Source organism: Macadamia integrifolia, unplaced genomic scaffold (genome assembly GCF_013358625.1).
Source record: "Macadamia integrifolia cultivar HAES 741 unplaced genomic scaffold, SCU_Mint_v3 scaffold1132, whole genome shotgun sequence".
NCBI classification, from domain to species: domain Eukaryota; kingdom Viridiplantae; phylum Streptophyta; class Magnoliopsida; order Proteales; family Proteaceae; genus Macadamia; species Macadamia integrifolia.
This window is the reverse complement of record NW_024868097.1, coordinates 80,341-98,716: the sequence shown is the minus strand read 5'-3', so window position 1 is coordinate 98,716 and position 18,376 is coordinate 80,341. Positions and strand designations below refer to the sequence as shown.

At 40.7% G+C, this 18,376-nt stretch overlaps 1 non-coding gene across 1 annotated transcript; it reads right to left on the bottom strand.

Annotated features, from left to right (window-relative positions):
• Positions 1 to 16,023: 16,023 nt before the first annotated feature.
• Positions 16,024 to 16,130, bottom strand: LOC122062886. The gene has a single exon (XR_006135126.1). It is a non-coding gene; the product is annotated as a small nucleolar RNA R71 (small nucleolar RNA).
• Positions 16,131 to 18,376: the final 2,246 nt, after the last annotated feature.

The following is an 18,376-nucleotide window of genomic DNA, read 5'->3' as shown; positions in this document are numbered from 1 at the left end:
GGGGGTGACAAAATTGGGTGTCTACAGTTTTGAATGATCCCGTAAAGTTCAAGCTATTGTTACACCGATATTTATGCATATTACAATCATTTTTGGAGTTATTTTGTTGTCATAATGCACTAGTTCTCTTTGTGACTTATATTTCATGAGCCTATGCCATTTCTCTATTATTACTCTCTTCAAGAAAATCGTAGAGAAATAATTCCTTTTTCAACCCCTTTTTAAGGAATTGAATTCCGAGTTTTTATGCACAATTATCCCCCTTTTATTAAGCACAGATCCCTACTGCCCTCAATAGGGAAATAGTGTTGTGCACTAGTTATATGTTATTACCATAGTGCATTTTAGAAATCTTTCTTCTTAAAAGTTGCATATTTATGTCTCATCTTTCGATTATAATTTTTAGGCTTAGTCTTTTATTTTAAAGCAAATTTTCTTCATCTACTAGTCTGTTCTCAACATGGAAATCATACATGACTTTTCATCCATTTTTTTTATTTTTTTTATAAAATGTCCCTCTATAAAGTTATAGATATGTATGTTTCCTTTCAAACCTGAATTTCTTAGATTTTTAGTGTTTTATTTAATACTTTTCTCACATTCTTTATCTTTGTCGATCTATTTCATAAATAGATTTTCTTGATGATTTCACAACACATTTTAAATCTTTGATATCTTATTTTCTTTAAATTCATTTCATTATATTTTAAATAATTTAATAATTTTAGTCTCAGATTTCATGTTCTTACCCCAAAAAAAAAAGTCTTAGATCTCATGTCTAGGTTTTTCCCTTTCGATTTTTCCTCTTGTTTTCAGCCTTTTCTTCTATTTAGCCTGAGTTAGGGATAGTTTGGTCATTTGTCCCATGTGTGTCCTATGCTACATAAATCTTTCTTGAATCATGAGATGTAACATGATTGTATGATGTTTCCTTTTCCATGATCCCGATCCCGATCCCGATGTTTAGTGATATCATGTATTACTTGATGATGTTAGGAGTAGATTTAATGTTTTCTGATAAGATGAATGCTTGGATTATCTTTTGTCCTGATTTCTCCACTATTTAAGTATGTCTGCTTTTCATTCTGTAAACTAACCATGCAGAGCAATTGGATACAAGTATGTGGATTTAATCCTCATTCTTCTTGCTTAGATGTTTGTAATATCTTCCTGAGTTGTGTGTACAATAGATGCATTTGTAGTATGATCAAACTTAGTCGGCCCATTTATAACGTGCCTAGGGTTGAAGTCTAGTTTTCACCAGGAAGATCGAGGTGTCCCCAACATGTCACACCCCACATCCAGTAGACCCAACTTACCATTAGGAATACCAGTGGTGTGTACCTATCTTACAAACCTACCAGGATCTCTGATCGCAATACCTTAACATTTCACAATTTCGCATCACAAGCAAACCAAAAGCAATGAAATTAGAGTATAATAGCGGAATCATGAATAAAATGGAAAAATATCTAATGATAATATAATATCCATAACCAAGTTATTCTATTACAATTATCCAAGACTTATAAACATAACCCTCAAAATATACCATCCACAGTCTATATCAAAAGTATCAATAATATACTGTACATCTCATGGTGTGGCATAAGCACAGTGATCGCAAGCATAGTCCTGATTGTGCTCCTCCACTTCTAGAACCCACTAGTTGCTCACACCATACTCTGACCCAGAGGATAACTGGTCGCACGCCATTGGCACCACAATACCTGCATCATCATCTAAAAAGGGGTGTATACGTGGGGTGAGCTTTCCAAGTTGCTCAATGAGGGGTGGGGTTCAAGCACATCCAAGAAGAACAGTTGTAGTAATAATTTATGATGCATGATTACGGAAATTAAACATATAATCCATGATGCTCGTGATGCAATTCATTTATTTTAGTATCCACCTAAGAATACAAACTAAGTCTGGTAAAATGCTACTATGGCACATCAGGCTATATCCCTCATCTCGAAACCGCCATCGACTATGCAGGGATACAAACCCTAGTCATGAATAGGAGCCTGTCGGTCCCTATATGCGTCCATGGGTTACCTAGGAAACCCCTGATAACCCCCTCCTAGCAGTCATGGCACCGGTAACACATCAACCACCTCGGACAAGTTCCCGCCTTCGACAAAAATCACATCATACCACGGGTGTGGCATTTCGGAAAGGCACATCGAACATACCACAATAGGTTATCCAACACCGTAACCCCTATTGGAAAGGGTTCGTAGCATAGGGAGTGATACCTAACCACAAATAATCTACATGCCTTCATAGTAATGCAGTTAGTATGAATTACACGATACTGATAACACCTCTGCCACAAAGTGTAATCTATCTCCAAGTACAGTCTCGAGGTACACGATACCGGTAACACCTCGGCCTCAAGGTGTAACCCACGATCGTTTACCTAATCTATCATGCATAATAACAGTTGAGTATGGACTACGCAACAATGGTATGTCCATCAGCCTCGAAGCGTATCCATTTCCATATACAGTCCCAAAGTACACAATACTAGTAACACATCGGTCACAAGGTGTAATCCGCAACTACAACTACTTTAATGCACATATTCAATGCATGAATGTAACAAGCATACAGAAAACATGGTACTGGTACCACCTCGGCCACACCGGATTCTATCTCATACATACAGCAAACACATGGCGATCACGGTACTGGTACCACCTCGGCCACACCGGATCCCACTATGCATATCCTTAAACATTTCAATTCAAATCTGTAAAAATTTAAATATGTTGCATCTTCATCATCATGTGAGCAATATAATTAATCACATAAAAATCTACACATGTGAGCAATTCTAAAATAAATAAACGTTCTCCAAAATAAAAGCAATCCATCCCTCACCTTGATTAGGCTTGTGCGTGTTAGGGTTCAAGTATGGCCACCAATCTCTTAATTCAATTCTAACCTCGGGGCTCGTGTGCATCACTATCCTAGACATGAAGGTAACCGAATGTCAAAGTCCCCCGGTGACAGTAATATCACTAGAAACAGACACTGTCCACCAGAAATATCATTGTTGTTTCCGATGGACATCATAGAGAGCTCCTAAGGCTCGAATTGTCACTGAAAACAGCCCTAGTGCTTCTGGTGGCTTATTTCCTGTGGCAGTATAGCAACTACCCACATGATTTGGGGTTTTCCAAATCGGGCCCTATCGCCAGGATTTGTTCCATGGAGTTTGTGGGGGATCTTCCTAGCATCACTCTAAGCTAATAAAATTCCGATTCCACCAAGCCATTTGGGAGATATGTCGATCGAACGATTGAAACCCTAGGTGGTCATTTGGTTATTCTTGTTGTCAGAGCTCATCGGACTCGGTTTGAGCTCGGTAATGGCGCCAGGGAGGTGGAACAAGCAATCCCCGAGCTTAAGAGGGTTTTTGCACCAAGATTACTCCTATACTTAGCTTGCCCTAGGTTAAAATGAAGAGAGAGAGAGTAGTAGAAGAGGTTGTACTTACCTCTGGCAGAGTTTTCGTTGACTAGGCAGTAGCTGACAGCAAGGTAAGCTCCCTTCCTTCCTCTTCCTCTTCTTCCTCTTCTTCTTTTCTCTCCTCCTTCTCCTCTCCACATTTGAACACAAATGAGAAATGAGGAAATGAATCCTCATTTCTCACTTATAAGCTAGGTTAGGCCTTAAGGCCTATTTAGCTTGTTCGGTCTGATCTGGTTAATCCGACTTCCAGAGCATGAGGACCCAACTACTTTGGTCCGTGAAGTGCTCATGTCATGATAAAGGTGTGGAGGATGATTTGGGATCATCCAAGGCTATCGAAAATGCTGGTGGTGGGTCCCACAGGCATCAAAACCCAACTAGCAACCTGTTTGGTCACCAAAAATAGTCACCGGATTCAGGTCCGGGCTGTTTTTGGTGGTCAAAAAAGCAAACTGTCTTGACTGCTTGTTGTCCACCAGCTGGTCTTATACGGTTAGTTTCCCTCGACCATAATCATAGTCTTTCGATAACTTTGGTACATGCTACGATTCATGTGTGGGGAGGGGGTCACTTACCGTATGGGATCAGAAGGTACAAATCCCCTCCGGTTGGACTGGCATGCAATGCATGAACATATGGGGTCATCTCTCTGCCTTCGGAAATGGGTGACCACGAGCCAAAATCCAACTATGCTTCCCAGTTCCGATCTGAGACCTATCAGAACAGTTCAAATCAAACCAAGTAAGGGCACGGGTGTAACATTCTCCACACCTTATAAGAATTTCATCCTCGAAATTGAACATACCTAATAAATCAAACAATTTAGGATACTGCTTCATCATCTCATCTTCCCGCTCCTAGGATGCTTCATATTTTGGGTGGTTCATCCATTTCACTTTAACGAAGGAAACAATGTGGATGTGAAGAACACAGTCCTTCCGGTCAACAATCTTCTCTGGATACTCCATGTAGGTAAAATTCTCTTCCAACTCATGGGGTATGTAAGTTAAGACTTGAGTGGGGTCATGAATGTACTTCCTCAACATGGATACATGGAAGACATCATGTGTACCCTCCAACTCTAGTGGTAAATCTATCTGGTAAGCTACCAGGCCGATCCTTTTCAATACATCGTACTATCCCACAAACCTTTGATTAAGCTTCCCCTTCTTACTGAGCCACATTACCCCTTTAACTGGGGATATCCACAAGAATACCTTGTCTCAAACTCTAAATTCCAAATGTTTCCTCCTGACATCTACATGGTTGTTCTGTCTAGACTGAGCTACTTTAATCCTCTCTCTGATTACATTCACCTTCTCACTAGTAGCCTATATCAAGTTTGGACCTAAAATATGCCGCTCACCAACCTCATCCCAATAGAGTGGAGTCCGGCACTTTCTGCCATACTGTGCCTCAAATGGGGACAATCAATGGTGGCTTGATAACTGTTGTTGTAGGAGAACTCAATAAGAGAATTGTTCTCGTCCCAACTGTAACTCATATCCAAGGCACATGCTCGAAGTAGGTCTTAATGTCTAGATAGTCCTTTCTAACCGACCATCAGTTTGTGGGTGAAATGCAGTGCTAAAATTCAACTGCATACCCATAGCATTATGCACACATGTCTAGAACTTGAAAGTGAATCTAGGATCTCGATCAGAAATGATGCTAATAGGTATACTATGCAAGCAAATGATGTTAATACACAACTTGGCCAACTTTTCCATAGAAAATATGACCTTGAGTGGGATGAAGTGAGCTGCTTTAGTCAAGCAGTCCACAACTACCCAAATGGCATCCATACCCTTCTGAGTACGGGGTAAGCCTATGATGAAGTCCATTGTAATATTCTTCCATTTTCACTCTAGAATAGGTAGTGACTATAATAACCTATGAGGCCTTTGCCTTTCAGCCTTGAATTGCTGGAACGTGAGGCATCTAGACACATGCATGGCCACATCATTCTTTATTCCCTTCCACCAGTAGGAGCCCTTGAGGACCTTATACATTTTTGTGCTGCCAGGGTGAATGGAGTAGGGAGAGCTGTGTGCCTCTCTCAAAACTGTCTCTCAAATCACCATCACTAGGCACACATAACCTCCCTTTGAACTTGAGAATCCTGCTTTTATTTATAAAGAAATCTGGGTCTTTCTAGTTTCCTTCCTCGCATTCTGTTATCAGCTTCTGTAACTCTGCATCAGTACCCTAAGCTGCAGCAATCCTATCCACCAGACTAGGTTATATTACCAATGCCGATAGTGACAAGTTGACACCTCCACTAGTAGCTCCAAATCTAGTTTCCTAGCCTCCTCTATGAGATGCTCATTGGTGGTCAGTGATGCAAGAGTTAGTGACTAGGATTTCTGACTAAGTGCATCAGCTACCATATTGGCCTTTCCTGGGTGATAGTGGAGAGTACAGTCATAGTCCTTCATCAACTCCAACCAATGCTTCTATCTCATGTTGAGCTCCTTTTAGGTGAAGAAGTACTTGGGGCTCTTATGTCACGGCATATCTCACTCTTCTCACCATACAAGTAATGTCTCGAGATTTTTAGTGCAAAAATCATTGCTGCCAATTCCATGTCATGGGTGGGGTAGTTCTTCTCATAATCCTTCAATTGGTGGGATGCATAGCAATGACTTTTTTATATTGCATCAATACACAAGCTAATCCCAATTTGGAGGCATCACTATACACAACCATACCACTTGTACCGGTCGAAATAGTCAAAACTGGAGCTAATACCACCCTTTGCCTTAGCTCTTTGAAGCTGTTTTCATAAGCATTGGACCATTCAAATTTCACAACCTTCCGTGTGAGTTGGGTCATGAAGGTAGCAATGCGGGAGAAGTTCTCAATAAACCTCCTATAGTATTTGACCAATCCCAGAAAACTACGTATGTTTGCCATACTCTTGGGAGTCTCCCACTCTAAAACTGCCTTCACCTTGCCTGGGTCAACCTCTATACCCTTGTCTGAAACAATGTGGCCTAGGAATGCCACCTATGACAACCAAAACTCGCACTTGCTGAATTTGGCATAGAGTTGCTTCTCTCTCAGACGTTGTAGTACTAACCTCAGGTGAACAGCATGTTCCTCTGCACACTTGGAGTAAACTAAGATGTCATCAATGAATATAATCACAAACTTATTTAAGACATCCTAGAATACCCAGTTTATGAAATCCATAAAGGAAACTAGTGCGTTGATCAACCCAAATGACATCACCAAGAACTCATAATGTCCATACCTTGATCTGAAGGCTGTCTTGCTGACATCACTATCCTTGATCTTGAGCTGGTGGTAGCCCAATCTAAGGTCAATCTTGAAAATACCTTGGCACCCAACAACTGATCAAATAAATCATATATCCTTGGCAAAGGATACCAGTTCTTGATGGTTAGCTTGTTAAGCTCCCGGTAATCAATGCACAACCTCATACTTTCGTCCTTCTTCTTGACGAACAATACTAGTGCTCCCTATGGAGATACACTAGGTCTAATGAATCCCTTCTTTAGAAGATCCTGAAGTTACACCTGCAATTCCTTCAACTTTGTGGAGGCCATGCGATAAGGCGCTTTTGACACTGGTGCCAAGCCAGGGAGTAAATCTATAATAAACTCTGTCTCTCGATCTGGGGGCAAACTTGTTAAGTCATCTGAAAATACATCAAGAAATTCCCTCACCTCATCTAGCTCGGTCCATGGCCTAATCTCTATCTCAGTATCCATCACAGAAGCTAAGTAGCCTTAACATCCCTTATCCAGTAGCTTCTTCATCTGAAGTGCTGATATGATAACCTTCTTGGGTTTCTTGGGCTTATCCCCTTGGAAAACAAACTCATCATCATCACGAGGTCTGAAAATGATCGTCTTTTCTACACATAGCACACTGGCTCTGTATGCAGACAACTAGTCCATCCCTAAAATCACATCGAAGGCAGTCATATCCAACTCGATCAAGTGAGCATTCAACTTGTCCACCTATGGTCACTGGACAAGGCTCATATACATAGTTCAGACCTACTACACTTTCTGCAGGGGTACTCACTACCAAACACTGAGTCAATCCCTTGGGTGGAATTCCTATCTTCTTTGCAAATGCCGGTGACACAAACGAATGTGAGGCTCCTAAGTCAAATAACACATGTGCAGGAAATAATGATATCAATAATGTACCTGTCACTACACTAGGTGTAGCCTCTGCATCCTCCATGGTCATAGAAAACACTTTGCTCTGTGGTCTCTGGCCCTATGAGGGCTATGCTAATCTGGATGCCACATAGGTCTACTAGGGCCTAGGTGGCATAGTGTATGGTGCATCAGCTACTTCCGATGAGGCATGTCCTCACTAGATGGCCTGGCTGATCACAATGAAAACACCTTGGGGTTGACCCCGTAAACTGAGACATGACACTAGAATGGGAGGACTGGGAAGTCTGACTAGCTTCAGGCTTTCTAAACTGTACCAGATTTGGGTTGATATAAGGCCCTCGAAAGGGCTTGCTACCTCCCCTAGAGTCAGTATACCCCATAGGCCTCTTTCTCGTTCCTTGCTAGGTCGAGAAATTATCTCTGTGTCGATCTTCAATGGATTTGGCCACTTGGACCACCTCGGCATAAGTCTGCAGTTTCAACCCATCTGTGGTTGATCCAATACCTAGCCTCAACACTTTCTCAAACTTCTTGGCCTTAACCCTATCCCCTCCAAGATGCTCAGGAGAAAAATAGAATAGCTCCTCAAAGCGTTGCTGATACTCAAGCATAGACTGGGATCCTTGCACCAACTGGAAGAATTCACTCTCTCTCCTATCCCGAAAGCTTTCCAAAAAATAGTTCTCAAAGAATGCTCCCTTGAAGTCTGCCCAAGCGGGGTTTGGGTTACTTGCTCTTAAAATGGGCTCAGTGGCACTCCACCAATCATCAGCCTCATTTTGTAATTGGGAGCCCACATATAAAATTTTTTGCTCATCGGTGCAACCCATTAGCCTAAACACCTTTTCCATCCCACCAATCCATCTTGAATGATACAACTGATATTGGCCCACCTTGGAGAATCATGGGGGCCTAAGCTGCTGAAATTTCTCCATCATCTTCGTTAGGTCTGTCCAGCCCTCTACATGTGCCTGGGCTTGTTCCGGTGTTGGGTCTTGTACATGCCTATGTACATTTTTCTGCCCTTGCCCATGCACTTATGCCCCACCTGAGGTTTAAAGGGTAGCCAATCCAATAGGTACCGAAATGGGTGCCGGTGGAGTAGGAGGTGCGGGCGGTGTATTGTGGGCTTCCATTACTACTTAAATCCTATTATCGATCTCATCCTTGAACTGATTTTGTCTTTCCTCAACTTCCCGCATCATATTATTCATGATGGAGGCCACACCATGAGTAGTAAGCATTGGCGGAGCCGGGGTGCATTACGGAGTCTACCCCGATTCCTCATAGGGGAAGCGAGAGGCGACTGTCGTGACTGGGATCAGGACCAGGTGTTCTGGCGTGACATGACTCCTGTGGAGGAATCTGATCAGTTCACATGCATATACAAGGTTGTATGTAATTGGAACACATGCATACATAGTGGGTCCCACACATATACACAAGGCAAATTAGGGTTAGAGCATGCATATCACGAAGGGGCACATAATTAAGGAAATAACATAATAACAAATATTTGGAAATAAAAAAAATAATTTCCAAAAATAGTTCACCAAAAAACAAGGGCCATTTTCCATCGGAATTATCAGTTCTATTTTCGGTGGGATTGGTAGAGGCTGATTTGGGAGTTTTCATCTCACCGGAAGTAGTTCCAATGTTTCCTATGGGTTGTTTCCGATGGACCTAAAATCGTTATTTAATGATAGGGTTTGGGGTTTCTTTTGGAAAACCCCATTCCAACTCGTGGAGAAGAAGAGAATACGGCCAAGGAAGGTTCCCCAACCCATTGTCCACCTTTCCCTTGCGATTTCGCAATCGATTTGTGCTGCCTACACGTCCAAGGTATGTTTTCTTCCTTCTCTGACCTAGTTTTCAGATTTTCTTCTCTGTGAGTTTTGTTTTGCCTCTCTAAACTAGGTTTTGCCCTTTTAATCATTAGGAATCCTATTGAAAGCATGTTTGGACACTATGTTTGTACTCGCCATGCCATTACATAAGATGAACAAGTCGTTCTCGAAGAGGCACAGTATAACCTATTGTTCTTCCGCTCTGTGGCTGAACAAGACCATTGGGAGAACTTCGAATACCTCAATATGGATCTGGGGAAGTATATGAGGATGAGGGACTTTCAGGAGTTCCACCTTTGCCAACGCTTTGAGGTGGTTGGGTGGTACTGTATTTTGAAACACAACAAGAGGTACTACCCACAGTTAGTGAGGTTATTCTACTCCAACCTCCAGTGCGTGAACCGAGACACTGAAGAGATACGGATCAACTCTTATGTGAAGAAAGTCAAGATTTCCTTTGATATGAGGTAACTATCCAACCTTCTGATGGTTGACAACACAAGGGATCTAGTTTACTACCCATCTCGGACTCCAGCCTATGAGTTCCAGAGCCCCGAGGTCTTTTAAGAGATGAACAATATGCTCACGAAGGCTGCTTATGGGTGGGATTGCACTGCCAACTACTTAGCCACCCTGAAGGTTGTCTGTCGAGCAGTCCAATTGAACATTCTTCCCACTTGTGGACACTACGATGAGGTGTCTATGTTTCTTGCCTATGTGACGTATTGCGTGTACATGGGGGTGTAGATACTCATTCCCTACCTACTGATGTGGACTATGGTGACTCAGTCCGAGGGAGCAGAACGCAGAGCCGGGAGCTTATGCTATGGGAGGATCTTGACTAACATGTTCCTTGCTTTGGGATCAACTTGGAGGGTGAGGAATACTTGGGAGATGATGTCATAGATTTCAACTAAGACTCCCTAAGGAAGATGACTCTGGTTATGAGTGAGGTATCACTAGATGAGGCTGAGGGTGAGCAGCCTATGGATGTAGAGGGTCAGCTAGGTGGCAATGCCAAAGTCATTGGCAGAGGTGCTGGTAGGGGTGCTGGTGATGTTGGTGGTGTAGGAAGAGGAGCTGGTGGGGTTAGTGGTGTTGGTGGTATTCCACCACTTAACCCACAAGTTATAGGTTCCAAGGTAGCTTTCACTTCCCAGGGCACCAACGATGCAAGGCCTTATGGTCTCAATAATGTGATGGCCCGCCTAGACACCACCATGGACTTACTGAGGAGGATGGACAACCACCTTGAAGGCATGGACAGGAATTATTGTCTTATGGAAAATGGGGTGAACTCTCTAGAGGCACATATGCAAGCGATGATCTTTCACCTCACCATTCCGGTGCCACCTCTAGGAGCACCAAATCAGCAATTGAACCATACTCAAGGCCAAGAGCAGTAGGAGGATCAGCAAGAGTAGTGGCATGTTACCACTGTAGTTTTAGGATTTCCCTTTCAATATTTTATTTAAAATTCCTTGTTCTAGACTTTATTTGAATTTTATTTTCTGTCATTTGCTTCAGTTATTTTGGTTTCTTAGACTTAGGCTAGTTAGGATTTTCAGCTTTCTATCTTTACTTTCATAAAATGGTGTAAACTTATGTAATCAAGTTCTTTATTTAATGAAAGGGATTTAATGTCTATGCTTGTCTCCTAATTGTGAAATTCTATTAATTGTTGTCTTTGAGATTTTTATTTAAGTCCTAATTTCCCCAAATCATAGTTTGGTTGAGATTGTGAGTTAAAGTAGAGCTTCAAGCTCTAATACCAAGCTATCACACACCACTTCCAGTAGACCCAACTTACCATTAAGAATACCAGTAGTGTGAGTAAGACACGTACCTATCTTACAAAACTACTAAGATCTCTGACCACAGTACCTTAACATTTTACAATCTCGAATCACAAACCAATCAAAAGCAGTGGAATCAAAGTATAATAGTGGAATCATCAATAAAATGGGGAAATATCTAATGATATTATAATATCCATAACCAAGTTATTCTATTACAATTATCCAATACTTATAAACATAACTCTCAAAATATACCATCCAGAGTCTATATCAAAAGTATCAAAAATACGTTGTACATCTCACGGTGCGGCAAAAGCACAGTGATCACAAGCACAGTCCTGATCGTGCTTCTCCACTTTTGGTATCCACTAGTCACTCACACCGTACTCTGACCCAAAGGATAACGGGTCGCACGCCATCAGCACCATAGTACCTACATCATCATCTAAAAAAGGGTGTATACGTGGGGTGAGCTTTCCAACTCATTCAATAAGGGGTGGAGTTCAAGCACATCCAGGCAGAATAGTCGCAGTAATAATTTATGATGCATGATTGTAGAAATTAAACACATAGTCCATGATGCTCGTGATGGAACTCATTTATTTTATTATCCACCTAACAATACAAACTAAGTCTGGTAAAATGCTACTATGGCACATTTGGCTGCATCCCTCATCTCAGAACTGCCATCGACTACGCAGGGATACAAGTGAATAGGAGTCTGCCAGTCCCTGTATGCGTCCATGGGTCACCCAGAAAACCTCTGATAACTCCCTCCTGGCAGTCATGGCCTCGGTAACACATCAGCCACGCTAGACAGGTTCCTGCCTCTGACAACAATCACATCGTACCGCAGGTGTGGTATTCTGAAAAGGCACATCGAACATACCACAATGGGTTATCCAACACCTTACCCCCATTGGCAAGGGTTCGTAGCATAAGGAGTGATGCCTAACCATAAATAATCTGTATGCCTTCATAGTGATACAATTAATATGAATTACACGATGCCGGTAACACCTTGGCCACAAAGTGTAATACATGTCCAAGTACAGTCTCAGGGTACACGATACTGGTAACACCTCGACCTCAAGGTGCAACCCACAACCGTTTACCTAATCTAGCATGAATAATAACAGTTGAGTATAGACTACACAACACCAGTATGTCCATTGGCCTCGAAGCGTATCCATTTCTGACTGCAGTCCCAAAGTACACGATACCGGTAGCACATCGGTTATAAGGTGTAATCCACAACTACAACTACTCTAACGCACATATTCAATACATGAATGCAATAAGAATACGGCAATCATGGTACCGATACCACCTCGGCCACACCAGATCTTGCCATACATATCCATAAACATTTTATATCAAATCCATAAAAATGTAACATACGATACATCATCATCATCATGCAAGAAATATAATTAATCACATAAAAATCTACACATAAACGTTCCTGAAAATAAAAGCAATCAATCCCTCACCTTGATTAAGCTTGTGTGTGTTAGGGTTCAAGTATGGCCACTGATCGCTCAACTCAATTCTGATCTCGGGGCTCATGTGTGTCACTATCCTAGACACAAAGGTAACCGAATGTCAATACGTGTTAGGAATATCAGGAGCGCCCCACATGGGTCACCCTCAAAGGGTACAGACAAAGTCCCCCAGTGACAGTAATGTCACTAGAAATAGACACTGTCCATCGAAAATATCAGTGTTGTTTCTGGTGGACATCACAGAGAGCTCCTATGGGTCGAATTGTCATCAGAAACAGCCCAAGTGCTTTCAGTGGCATATTTCTAGTGGCAGTACAGTAACTGCCCACATGATTTGGGGTTTTTCAGCTCAGGCCCGATCGCCAGGATTTGTTCTATGGAGTTTATGGGAGATGTTCTTAGCATCACTCTAAGCTAATAAAATCTCGATTCCACCAAGCCGTTTGGGAGATACATCGATCGAATGATCAAAACCCTAGGAGGTCATTTGGTCATTCTTGTTGCCAGAGCTCACTGGACTTGGTTTTTATCACGGCAATGGCACTGGGGAGATGGAACACGCAATCCCCGAGCTCAAGAGGGTTTGTTGATGAGCACATTTATGTTTGAAATCTTAGGTAGTAAAGCATGCATTTTACATATTTAGAATGGAGTGCCCTTGGGTTTTACTCTCTTGTTGCAAATTTTGAGTTTTAAAAGCCTTAAGGATAATCGGGCATCGTATCTCCAATTTTACACATAAAGAGGTCCTGTTTCTTTTCATAGTTGTGACGAGGATAAAATTCTGAGCAAGATGGATGTGTTGCATTAAAAGTACATATTCGTTGGGTCACCCACACAAGTGATTATTCTTTTCGGGCCAGAAAAAGAATAATGGATCAGAACTGAATCGAGATGCAGAACCCGCCCGTTTGCAGTTGTCCCAGGTGTACAAGAAATATTTCAAATGCTAATAAGGATCGATGAACCACACCCTTAAGTGATTGAAGATTCATTTTTGATAACAACAACTACCTAGCGTAGCTGGTGAGTTGTGTGCAAAATCCCTTGTTTATTAGGAGGTCTCAAGTTATGGAATTTTCAACTCAATTAGAAGATTGCCTTAATCAATTCAAGCAAGGAAGAAAGCCGTTCAAAGCAAGAGAGGCTGCCAAACGTGAAGGAAGAGAGAGAAAATATTTAAAAATAAAAAAATGAGAGAAAAAATAGGAAAAAGGAAGGGAAATTCGTTGGATCTCCCCTCTCCCATACGATTTCTCTCCTTGTCTCTCTTCTCTCTCCTCCACCTCTTCAGAAGGGAATCTAAAAATATCTTACTTTTTATAAATCAAAAGCGTGGGGCTTTCTCTCACACGTTTTCTCCCTTTTCTCTCTTCTCTCCCCTATTCCCTATGAAAGGGAGTCCACCAAACCCTAAAGGGTTGTCCTTCTCTCACTCTCTTTTTCTCTAATTTTTAGTTGTGATCTCCTTGTAGTTCTTCTTAGTTTTTCTTACTTTAAACACTTTTGTAATTGAATTTTATTTCATAAATGCAATGTTTTTTTATTTTTATGGTTCATGTTATTCAAGTTATACAAGGGTGTAATAATTTTAATTTCTAATTCTAGGTTTAGTTCTAGGTGACAAGAAAAAGCTATGGAGCATGTCTTTCAAGTTCAATTTTTCTTTTCAAATTTTTTTTCTCTAGTACTAGCAATTTCAGATTTGGTTTATTCCAGGTTTGGTTTATTCCAGGTTTGGTTTTAGTACTGGTAGTATTTCAAATCTCAATCAAGTATTCAAGTTCAAGTAAGAAGGCTTCTATAGTAGTCTTCTAGTCTTCTCGCCCCCCCCTCTCATTCCCTTTCTTGCTACCCTTCATTCTTAAAGTAGGATTTAAATTTCAGTTTTTACTTTGATGATTTCCCTTTCCCCCAAGGTCCTTGGCTAGATACATGCATTGGCTTTGCCCCTCTCTAGCCATGGAACCATCATTTTAATTTGATTATTTATATTGCATCCCTACCCCCTAAAGCCAAGTAGAAAAGCCCTTGTAAGAGTACTCTTTGGTCAATTAGAAAAGCTCATATTGTTTATGGTGCATCCTTCGGACTAAGTAGAGATACCTACTTATGTGCTTCTCTCTAGCTTTTTCTCCTTTTTATTTTATATATTTACTTTTCAGCACTTTTTATTTCGGAACTTTTTTATTTCAGTTATTTGCTTTTTAATTGCATGGTTTAAATATTTAAATTTCCCTAGATGTGTTGGTTAAGATGCTTTTAGATACATTTGTGTTAGGTCTGTAGTTAGAAATAGATCACCATAATCAATCATTACACTTTCACATTACTAAAAGAAGCTAAAAATAAAGCGACTTCTCTCTTTGTGTTCAACCCGTTAGTTACACTGATCCGTACGCTTGCGGTTACTTTTAAAATTCAAATAAGTTTTTGGTGCCATTGCCGGGGAGACAGTTCCATGTTATTTTTTGCTTTCTTTTGGTAAATTAGAGTGCTTTGTTTGCTTTATTTTGTTTTTGTTTTTCTTTTACTGAATTCCTGAAAAGAACAACTTGCAATAATAATTGTATCGATGGAGGTCGCCAAGCATCACAGTATGATAAAGATAGATTTTGCCCTGTAGCAGCACCTCAGGAATTGACCTGAGCAACCCCGGATCCCTGCCGGTAACCTACCAAAAAGCCAAAAAAAAAAAAGTTTTCTTTCCATTCTTTTGTGCTTGTCATACTCTAGTTGTGGGTAGTTTTCTATTGCATGAGTGTTAGGTGGGTATGTAATACTAAGAATCGGTTAGAAAGAAGAGATCCAACAAGTAGTGACCCTATACGTTTGCTCTCTTTAAAACCCTTCAATATGGGAGACCAACATCAAAACCCTGATCTCGAAAAGATAGGTTCTACCCTGCTAGAACAGCCCAACCTTCCTGCATAGTTCTACCAAAGGCCCAGGGCAATAATTTTGAGCTCAAATCTCAATACATCATTATGTTGCCCCACTTCTATGGGTTGACCTCTGAGGATGCATACCTATTTCTAAAAGAATTTGAAGAGATATGTGTTCTAATTAAGATACAATAGCTTTCTGATAATGCCGTTAAGCTTAGGCTCATCACTTTTGCATTAAAAGACCAAGCTAAGAAGTGGTTGTATGGGTTACCCACAAATTCCTTAACCACATAGGATTCACAATTGCCTTCTTCAAGAATTTTTTCCCAACTCACAAGACCAATAAGCTTAGAAGTAGTATCCTTCAGTTTTGGCAAAAGCCTAGTGAGTCATTTTCCAAACTTATTGAGAGATTCAAGGATCTACTCTAAGAATGCCCTCACCATGGCCTAGACTTATGGCATTTATGTCAAATAATTTATGAGGGTATTGATTACCCAATTAAACAAATGATAGAGTCTATGGGCCCTGAGGGATTCACATCCTTTATAGATGAAGAAAAGGCATGAGAATTCTTACTTGACTTAGCTGAAAAAAACCCGTGAGTGGGAGTCAATCCAAGAAAATGAAAGAACCATAAGAGGGAAAAGATATTTTATGGATGGGATAGTAGCCAAGGAAGCCCATTTGGATAGCCTGATCAAGAGGATTGAGGCTATTGTTCGTCGAAAGCCTTCATCAGTCAATTTGGTTAAGGTGTGTGCTTAGTGCCAGTCCCCTGGACATGTTATGGAAGAATGCCCCAACACCTCTGGGGGTACATCCAATGAAAGTGTGAATGCCTTATATTAGAATAATCCATATAGTAACACTTACAATCTAGGATGGAGAAATCACCCAAATTTCTCCTATAACCAAAGCAATCAAATAAAGCCTTCCAATTTCCATAATCAATGTCAATCTGGACCTCAAAGACCTCCCTTTGCACAGCTGCCTTTTGCCCCAAATACTTTACCTAGGCCAAATGTAGGACCTCGGGCTAGTTTCCCTAGGTCCCCTCTCTTATCATCTTATCAGAAATCCCCTAGGTTTACCAACATTGGAGAGGCAAGTAGAGTAAGTAATTTGGAAAAGAATATGGCCCTCCTCATGACAAGCCATCAAAATCTTACAAGAGAAGTCACCCAAGTTGTCTCAATTTTGGGTGAGAGGGAGAAAGGAACTTTACCCAGCCAACCAAAGCCTAACCCTAGGCATCATCAGCCTGTTAGTTCACAAGCACCAACTAATGCACCACTGAATGTAATATAAGGTCAAACCCAACAAGGGCCCTCCAACCAATGTAATGTTGTTTATGCCCTTAGGAGTGGTAGAGAGTACCAACAGAGTGTTCCTAAATCTTCTCCATCTATTACTCCTGTTAACTCTCCTTTGATTGAGGACAAAAGTGTACCTCTTATTCAAGGTTCGTCTGATGAACCTAAAGATTCTTCTGAAACTAAAGATGATTTGGTTGAGAAAACCAAAAATGATTCTTCTGAAAAAGGGCAAATCCCTAACAATCCTTATATTCCTCCTGTCCCCTTTTCTAATCGCTTGGTAAAAAAAATGGAGACTACTTCCATAGACAAAATTTTAAAAGTCTTCAAAAAGGTAGAAGTGAACATCCCTCTTTTGGATGTCATATCCCAAATCCTCGCCTATGCAAAGGTTTTAAAAGATTTGTTTATTCACAAACGTACCACTAGTGTGCCCAAAAAGGCGTTCTTGGTAGGTAACATTAGTTCCATAATTACTCAGCCTATAGCAACCAAGTATAAGGATCTAGGGAGTTTTATCATAGCTTGTGTCATAGGCACCACTTACTTGAGCATGCCTTACTTGATCTTGGCACAAGTATGAATCTTTTGCTTTACCATATGTACAAACAACTAGGATTAAGAGAATTTAAAGCCATTGAAACTACTCTTCAGTTGGTAGATAGATCTATTAATATTCTTAAATGGCTGATTGAGGATGTTTTACTAAAGGTGGGGGAATTTATTTTCCCTGTTGATTTCATTGTGTTAGATACCAAGCTCTTCTCAACCAAGGTTGAGATCCCCATAATCCTAGGAAGACCATTCCTTACTACCAGTAATTCATTAATCAATTGTCGGAATAGTTTCCTAAGGTTATCATTTGACAACCAAACTGTTGAGTTTAACATATTTAGGATAAGCAAGCAACCACATATGGAAGAAGAGATCAATATGCTTGATGATTTTTTGGATTTTTCTGATGATTTAATTATCAATTTTGATATTGATTTTGATTCAGAATTCCAAGAGTGTATGAATGAGTTGGATGATGATAGTGAAACTTTCTTTTCTAAAGTCTTGAGTCTTCACACTACTATGGAGCCCTTAGAACCTATTTCCAATTCCATTCCCAAACCTTCCATAGTTGAGCCCCCTAAGCTAGATCTTAAAGAGTTGCCATCTAATTTGAGGTTTGCTTTCCTAAGGCCTGACCAGACTCTTCCTGTAATAATTTCTTCAAATTTGACTTCTAGCCAGGAAGAGAAGTTATTTAAAGTGTTAAAAGACAATAAGAAAGCCCTAGGTTGGACCATGGCTAATATCAAGGGTATAAATCCTTCTATTGTAAAACATCATATACATCTTATGGAGGATTCCAAACTATCCACAGAACCTC